Genomic DNA, 6591 nt, shown 5'->3' on the forward strand with positions numbered 1-6591 from the left:
TGTGGTGTGTTGTGGTGCGGTGTGGTGCGGTGTGGTGTGGTGCGATGTGGTGTGGTGTGGTGCGGTGTGGTGCGGTGTGGTGTGATACGATGTGGTGTGGTGTGGTGTGGTGCGGTGTGGTGTGGTGCGGTGTGGTGTGTTGTGGTGCGGTGTGGTGTGATACGATGTGGTGTGTTGTGGTGCGGTGTGGTGCAGTGTGGTGCGGTGTGGTGTGGTGCAGTGTGGTGTGGTGTGTTGTGGTGTATGTGGTGTCGTGTGGTGCGGTGTGGTGTGCCTCGATGTGGTGTGTTGTGGTGCGGTGCGGTGTGGTGTGGTGTGGTGTGTTGTGGTGCGGTGTGGTGTGGTGTGGTGTGGTGCGGTGTGGTGTGGTGTGGTGTGTTGTGGTGCGGTGTAGTGTGGTGTGGTGTGGTGTGGTGCGGTGTAGTGTGGTGTGGTGTGGTGCAGTGTGGTGTGGTGTGGTGTGGTGCAGTGCGGTGTGTTGTTGTGCGGTGTGGTGTCGTGTGGTGTGGTGCGGTGTGTTGTGGTGTGGTGCGGTGCAGTGTGGTGCGGTGTGGTGTGGTGTGGTGCGGTGTGGTGTGGTGTGGTGTGGTGCGGTGTGGTGCGGTGTGGTGTGATACGATGTGGTGTGGTGTGGTGTGGTGTGGTGTGGTGCGGTGTAGTGTGGTGTGGTGTAGTGTGGTGTGGTGCGGTGTGGTGCGGTGCGGTGTGGTGTGGTGTGGTGCGGTGCGGTGTGGTGCGGTGCGGTGTGGTGAGATGCAGTGCGGTGTGGTGTGGTGTGGTGCGGTGTGGTGTGGTGTGGTGTGGTGTGGTGTGGTGTGGTGCGGTGCGGTGTGGTGTGGTGTGGTGTGGTGTGGTGCGGTGTGGTGTGGTGTGGTGTGGTGAGATGCAGTGCGGTGTGGTGCAGTGTGGTACGATGTGTTGTGGTGCGGTGCGATGCAGTGCGGTGTGGTGCGGTGTGTTGTGGTGTGGTGTGGTGCGGTGTGGTGAGATGCAGTGCGGTGTGGTGCAGTGTGGTACGATGTGGTGTGTTGTGGTGCGGTGTGGTGTGGTGTGCTACGATGTGGTGCAGTGTGGTGCGGTGTCATGTGGCGCGATGTGGTGTGGTGTGGTGCGGTGTGGTGTGTTGTGGTGTGTTGTGGTGCGGTGTGGTGTGATACGATGTGGTGTGTTGTGGTGCAGTGTGGTGCGGTGTGGTGCGGTGTGGTGTGGTGCGGTGTGGTGTGGTGTGGTGTGGTGCGGTGTGGTGCGGTGTGGTGTGTTGTGGTGCGGTGTGGTGCGGTGTGGTGTGATACGATGTGGTGTGTTTTGGTGCGGTGTGGTGCGGTGCGGTGTGGTGTGGTGTGGTGTGTTGTGGTGCGGTGTGGTGCGGTGTGGTGCGGTGTGGTGTGGTGCGGTGTGGTGTGGTGCGATGTGGTGTGGTGCGGTGTGGTGTGGTGTGGTGCGGTGTGGTGTGATACGATGTGGTGTGGTGCGGTGTGGTGTGGTGTGGTGCGGTGTGGTGTGATACGATGTGGTGTGTTGTGGTGCGGTGTGGTGCGGTGTGGTGTGGTGCAGTGTGGTGTGGTGTGGTGCGGTGTGGTGTGATACGATGTGGTGTGTTGTGGTGCGGTGTGGTGCGGTGCGGTGTGGTGTGGTGTGGTGCAGTGTGGTGTGGTGTGGTGTGGTGCGGTGTGGTGTGGTGCGGTGTGGTGTGGTGTGTTGTGGTGTGGTGCGGTGTGGTGCGGTGTGGTGCGGTGTGGTGTGGTGTGTTGTGGTGCGGTGTGGTGTGGTGTGGTGCGGTGTGGTGTGATACGATGTGGTGTGGTGCGGTGTGGTGTGGTGTGGTGCGGTGTGGTGTGATACGATGTGGTGTGTTGTGGTGCGGTGTGGTGCGGTGTGGTGTGGTGCAGTGTGGTGTGGTGTGTTGTGGTGTGGTGTGGTGTGGTGCGGTGTGGTGCGGTGTGGTGTGGTGCGGTGTGGTGTGGTGTCGTGTGGTGCGGTGTGGTGTGGTGTGGTGTGGTGTGTTGTGGTGTGGTGTGGTGCGGTGTGGTGTCGTGTGATGCGGTGTGGTGTGCCTCGATGTGGTGTGTTGTGGTGCGGTGCGGTGTGGTGTGGTGTGTTGTGGTGCGGTGTAGTGTGGTGTGGTGTGGTGTGGTGCGGTGTAGTGTGGTGTGGTGTGGTGTGGTGCGGTGTAGTGTGGTGCGGTGTGGTGCAGTGTGGTGTGGTGCGGTGTGGTGCAGTGTGGTGTGTTGTGGTGCAGTGCGGTGTGTTGTTGTGCGGTGTGGTGTCGTGTGGTGCGGTGTGGTGTGGTGTGGTGCAGTGTGGTGTGGTGTGGTGCAGTGCGGTGTGTTGTTGTGCGGTGTAGTGTGGTGTGGTGCGGTGTGGTGAGATGCAGTGCAGTGTGGTGCAGTGTGGTGCGGTGTCGTGTGGTGCGGTGTGGTGTGCCTCGATGTGGTGTGTTGTGGTGTGGTGCGGTGTGGTGTGGTGTGGTGCGGTGTGGTGTGTTGTGGTGCGGTGTGGTGAGATGCAGTGCGGTGTGGTGCGGTGTCATGTGGTGTGGTGCGGTGTGGTGCGGTGTGGTGTGGTGCAGTGTGTTACGGTGTGGTGTGGTGAGATGCAGTACGGTGTGGTGTGGTGCAGTGTGGTGCGGTGTCATGTGGTGCGGTGCGGTGCGGTGTGGGGTGGTGCGTTGCGGTGTCATGTGGTGCGGTGCGGTGTGGTGTGGTGTCATGTGGTGCGGTGCGGTGTGGTGTGGTGTCCTGTGGTGTGGTGCGGTGTGGTGTGGTGAGATGCAGTGCGGTGTGGTGTGGTGCGGTGTGGTGTGGTGCGGTGTGGTGTGGTGTGGTGCGGTGTGGTGCGGTGTGGTGTGGTGCGGTGAGATGCAGTGCGGTGTGGTGCGGTGTGGTGAGATGCAGTGCGGTGTGGTGTGGTGTGGTGCGGTGTGGTGCGGTGTGGTGTGGTGCGGTGTGGTGTGGTGTGGTGCGGTGTGGTGAGATGCAGTGCGGTGTGGTGCAGTGTGGTACGATGTGGTGTGTTGTGGTGCGGTGTGGTGTGGTGTGCTACAATGTGGTGCAGTGTGGTGCGGTGTCATGTGGTGCGATGTGGTGTGGTGTGGTGCGGTGTGGTGTGTTGTGGTGCGGTGTGGTGTGGTGTGATACAATGTGGTGTGTTGTGGTGCGGTGTGGTGCGGTGCGGCGTGGTGCGGTGTGGTGTGGTGTGTTGTGGTGCGGTGTGGTGCGGTGTGGTGTGATACGATGTGGTGTGTTGTGGTGCGGTGTGGTGCGGTGTGGTGTGGTGCGATGTGGTGTGGTGTGGTGCGGTGTGGTGTGGTGTGGTGTGGTGCGGTGTGGTGTGATACGATGTGGTGTGGTGCGGTGTGGTGCGGTGTGGTGCGGTGTGGTGCGGTGTGGTGTGATACGATGTGGTGTGTTGTGGTGCGGTGTGGTGCGGTGTGGTGCGGTGTGGTGCAGTGTGGTGTGGTGTGTTGTGGTGTGGTGTGGTGCGGTGTGGTGCGGTGTGGTGTGGTGTGGTGTGTTGTTGTGTGGTGCGGTGTGGTGTGGTGTGGTGTGATACGATGTGGTGTGTTGTGGTGCGGTGTGGTGCGGTGTGGTGTGGTGAGATGCAGTGCGGTGTGGTGTGGTGTGGTGTGGTGCGGTGTGGTGTGGTGTGGTGCGGTGTGGTGCGGTGTGGTGTGGTGCGGTGAGATGCAGTGCGGTGTGGTGCGGTGTGGTGCGGTGTGGTGAGATGCAGTGCGGTGTGGTGTGGTGTGGTGCGGTGTGGTGCGGTGTGGTGTGGTGCGGTGTGGTGTGGTGTGGTGCGGTGTGGTGAGATGCAGTGCGGTGTGGTGCAGTGTGGTACGATGTGGTGTGTTGTGGTGCGGTGTGGTGTGGTGTGCTACAATGTGGTGCAGTGTGGTGCGGTGTCATGTGGTGCGATGTGGTGTGGTGTGGTGCGGTGTGGTGTGTTGTGGTGCGGTGTGGTGTGGTGTGATACAATGTGGTGTGTTGTGGTGCGGTGTGGTGCGGTGCGGCGTGGTGCGGTGTGGTGTGGTGTGTTGTGGTGCGGTGTGGTGCGGTGTGGTGTGATACGATGTGGTGTGTTGTGGTGCGGTGTGGTGCGGTGTGGTGTGGTGCGATGTGGTGTGGTGCGGTGTGGTGTGGTGTGGTGTGGTGCGGTGTGGTGTGATACGATGTGGTGTGGTGCGGTGTGGTGTGGTGTGGTGCGGTGTGGTGCGGTGTGGTGTGATACGATGTGGTGTGTTGTGGTGCGGTGTGGTGCGGTGTGGTGCGGTGTGGTGCAGTGTGGTGTGGTGTGTTGTGGTGTGGTGTGGTGCGGTGTGGTGCGGTGTGGTGTGGTGTGGTGTGTTGTTGTGTGGTGCGGTGTGGTGTGGTGTGGTGTGATACGATGTGGTGTGTTGTGGTGCGGTGTGGTGCGGTGTGGTGTGGTGCAGTGTGGTGTGGTGTGTTGTGGTGTGGTGTGGTGCGGTGTGGTGTCGTGTGGTGCGGTGTGGTGTGCCTCGATGTGGTGTGTTGTGGTGCGGTGCGGTGTGGTGTGGTGTGGTGTGTTGTGGTGCGGTGTACTGTGGTGTGGTGTGGTGTGGTGCGGTGTAGTGTGGTGTGGTGTGGTGCGGTGTAGTGTGGTGCGGTGTGGTGCAGTGTGGTGTGGTGCGGTGTGGTGCAGTGTGGTGTGGTGTGGTGCTGTGCGGTGTGTTGTTGTGCGGTGTGGTGTCGTGTGGTGCGGTGTGGTGTGGTGTGGTGCAGTGTGGTGTGGTGTGGTGCAGTGCGGTGTGTTGTTGTGCGGTGTAGTGTGGTGCGGTGTGGTGAGATGCAGTGCGGTGTGGTGCAGTGTGGTGCGGTGTCGTGTGGTGCGGTGTGGTGTGCCTCGATGTGGTGTGTTGTGGTGTGGTGCGGTGTGGTGTGGTGTGGTGTGGTGTGGTGTGGTGTGGTGTGTTGTGGTGCGGTGTGGTGAGATGCAGTGCGGTGTGGTGCAGTGTGGTGCGGTGTCATGTGGTGTGGTGCGGTGTGGTGCGGTGTGGTGTGGTGCAGTGTGTTACGGTGTGGTGTGGTGAGATGCAGTGCGGTGTGGTGTGGTGCAGTGTGGTGCGGTGTCATGTGGTGCGGTGCGGTGCAGTGTGGGGTGGTGCATTGCGGTGTCATGTGGTGTGGTGCGGTGTGGTGTGGTGTCATGTGGTGCGGTGCGGTGTCCTGTGGTGTGGTGCGGTGTGGTGTGGTGTCATGCGGTGCAGTGTGGTGCAGTGTGGTGCGGTGCGGTGTGGTGTGGTGTCATGTGTTGTGGTGCGGTGTCATGTGGTGTGGTGCGGTGTGGTGTGGTGTCATGTGTTGTGGTGCGGTGTCATGTGGTGTGGTGTGGTGCGGTGTGGTGTGGTGTCATGCGGTGCAGTGTGGTGCAGTGTGGTGCGGTGTGGTGCGGTGTGAAGTACAGTGTGGCGGGGTAGTGCGGTGTGGTGCAGTGTGGTGTGGTGCGGTGTGGTGTGGTGTCATGCGGTGCAGTGTGGTGCAGTGTGGTGCAGTGTGGTGTGGTGTGGTGCGGTGTGGTGTGGTGTCATGCGGTACAGTGTGGTGCAGTGTGGTGCGGTGTGGTGCGGTGTGGTGTGGTGTGAAGTACAGTGTGGCGGGGTAGTGCGGTGTGGTGCGGTGTGGTGCGGTGTGGTGTGAAGTACAGTGTGGCGGGGTAGTGCGGTGTGGTGCGGTGTGGTGTGGTGTCATGCGGTGCGGTGTGGTGCGGTGTGGTGCGGTGTGGTGTGGTGCGGTGTGAAGTACAGTGTGGCGGGGTAGTGCGGTGTGGTGCAGTGTGGTGTGGTGCGGTGTGGTGTGGTGTCATGCGGTGCAGTGTGGTGCAGTGTGGTGCGGTGTGGTGCGGTGTGGTGTGGTGTGAAGTACAGTGTGGCGGGGTAGTGTGGTGCAGTGTGGTGCAGTGTGGTGCAGTGTGGTGCAGTGTGGTGCGGTGTGGTGCGGTGTGGTGTGGTGCGGTGTGGTGCAGTGTGGTGCAGTGTGGTGCAGTGTGGTGCGGTGTGGTGCGGTGTGGTGCGGTGTGGTGCGGTGTGGTGCAGTGTGGTGCAGTGTGGTGCGGTGTGGTGCAGTGTGGTGTGGTGCGGTGTGGTGTGGTGCGGTGTGGTGCAGTGTGGTGCGGTGTGGTGCGGTGTGGTGCGGTGTGGTGTGGTGCGGTGTGGTGCAGTGTGGTGCAGTGTGGTGCAGTGTGGTGCGGTGTGGTGCAGTGTGGTGTGGTGCGGTGTGGTGTGGTGCGGTGTGGTGCAGTGTGGTGCGGTGTGGTGCAGTGTGGTGTGGTGCGGTGTGGTGTGGTGCGGTGTGGTGCAGTGTGGTGCAGTGTGGTGCAGTGTGGTGCAGTGTGGTGCGGTGTGGTGCGGTGTGGTGTGATGTGAAGTACAGTGTGGCGGGGTAGTGCGGTGTGGTGCAGTGTGGTGCGGTGTGGTGTGGTGTCATGCGGTGCAGTGTGGTGCGGTGTGGTGCAGTGTGGTGCAGTGTGGTGCGGTGTGGTGTGGTGTCATGCGGTGCAGTGTGGTGCAGTGTGGTGCGGTGTGGTGCGGTGTGGTGTGGTGTGAAGTACAGTGTGGCGGGGTAGTGCGGTGCTACG

The sequence above is a fragment of the Rhinoraja longicauda genome, unplaced genomic scaffold, assembly GCF_053455715.1.
Source record: "Rhinoraja longicauda isolate Sanriku21f unplaced genomic scaffold, sRhiLon1.1 Scf001227, whole genome shotgun sequence".
Taxonomy (NCBI): domain Eukaryota; kingdom Metazoa; phylum Chordata; class Chondrichthyes; order Rajiformes; family Arhynchobatidae; genus Rhinoraja; species Rhinoraja longicauda.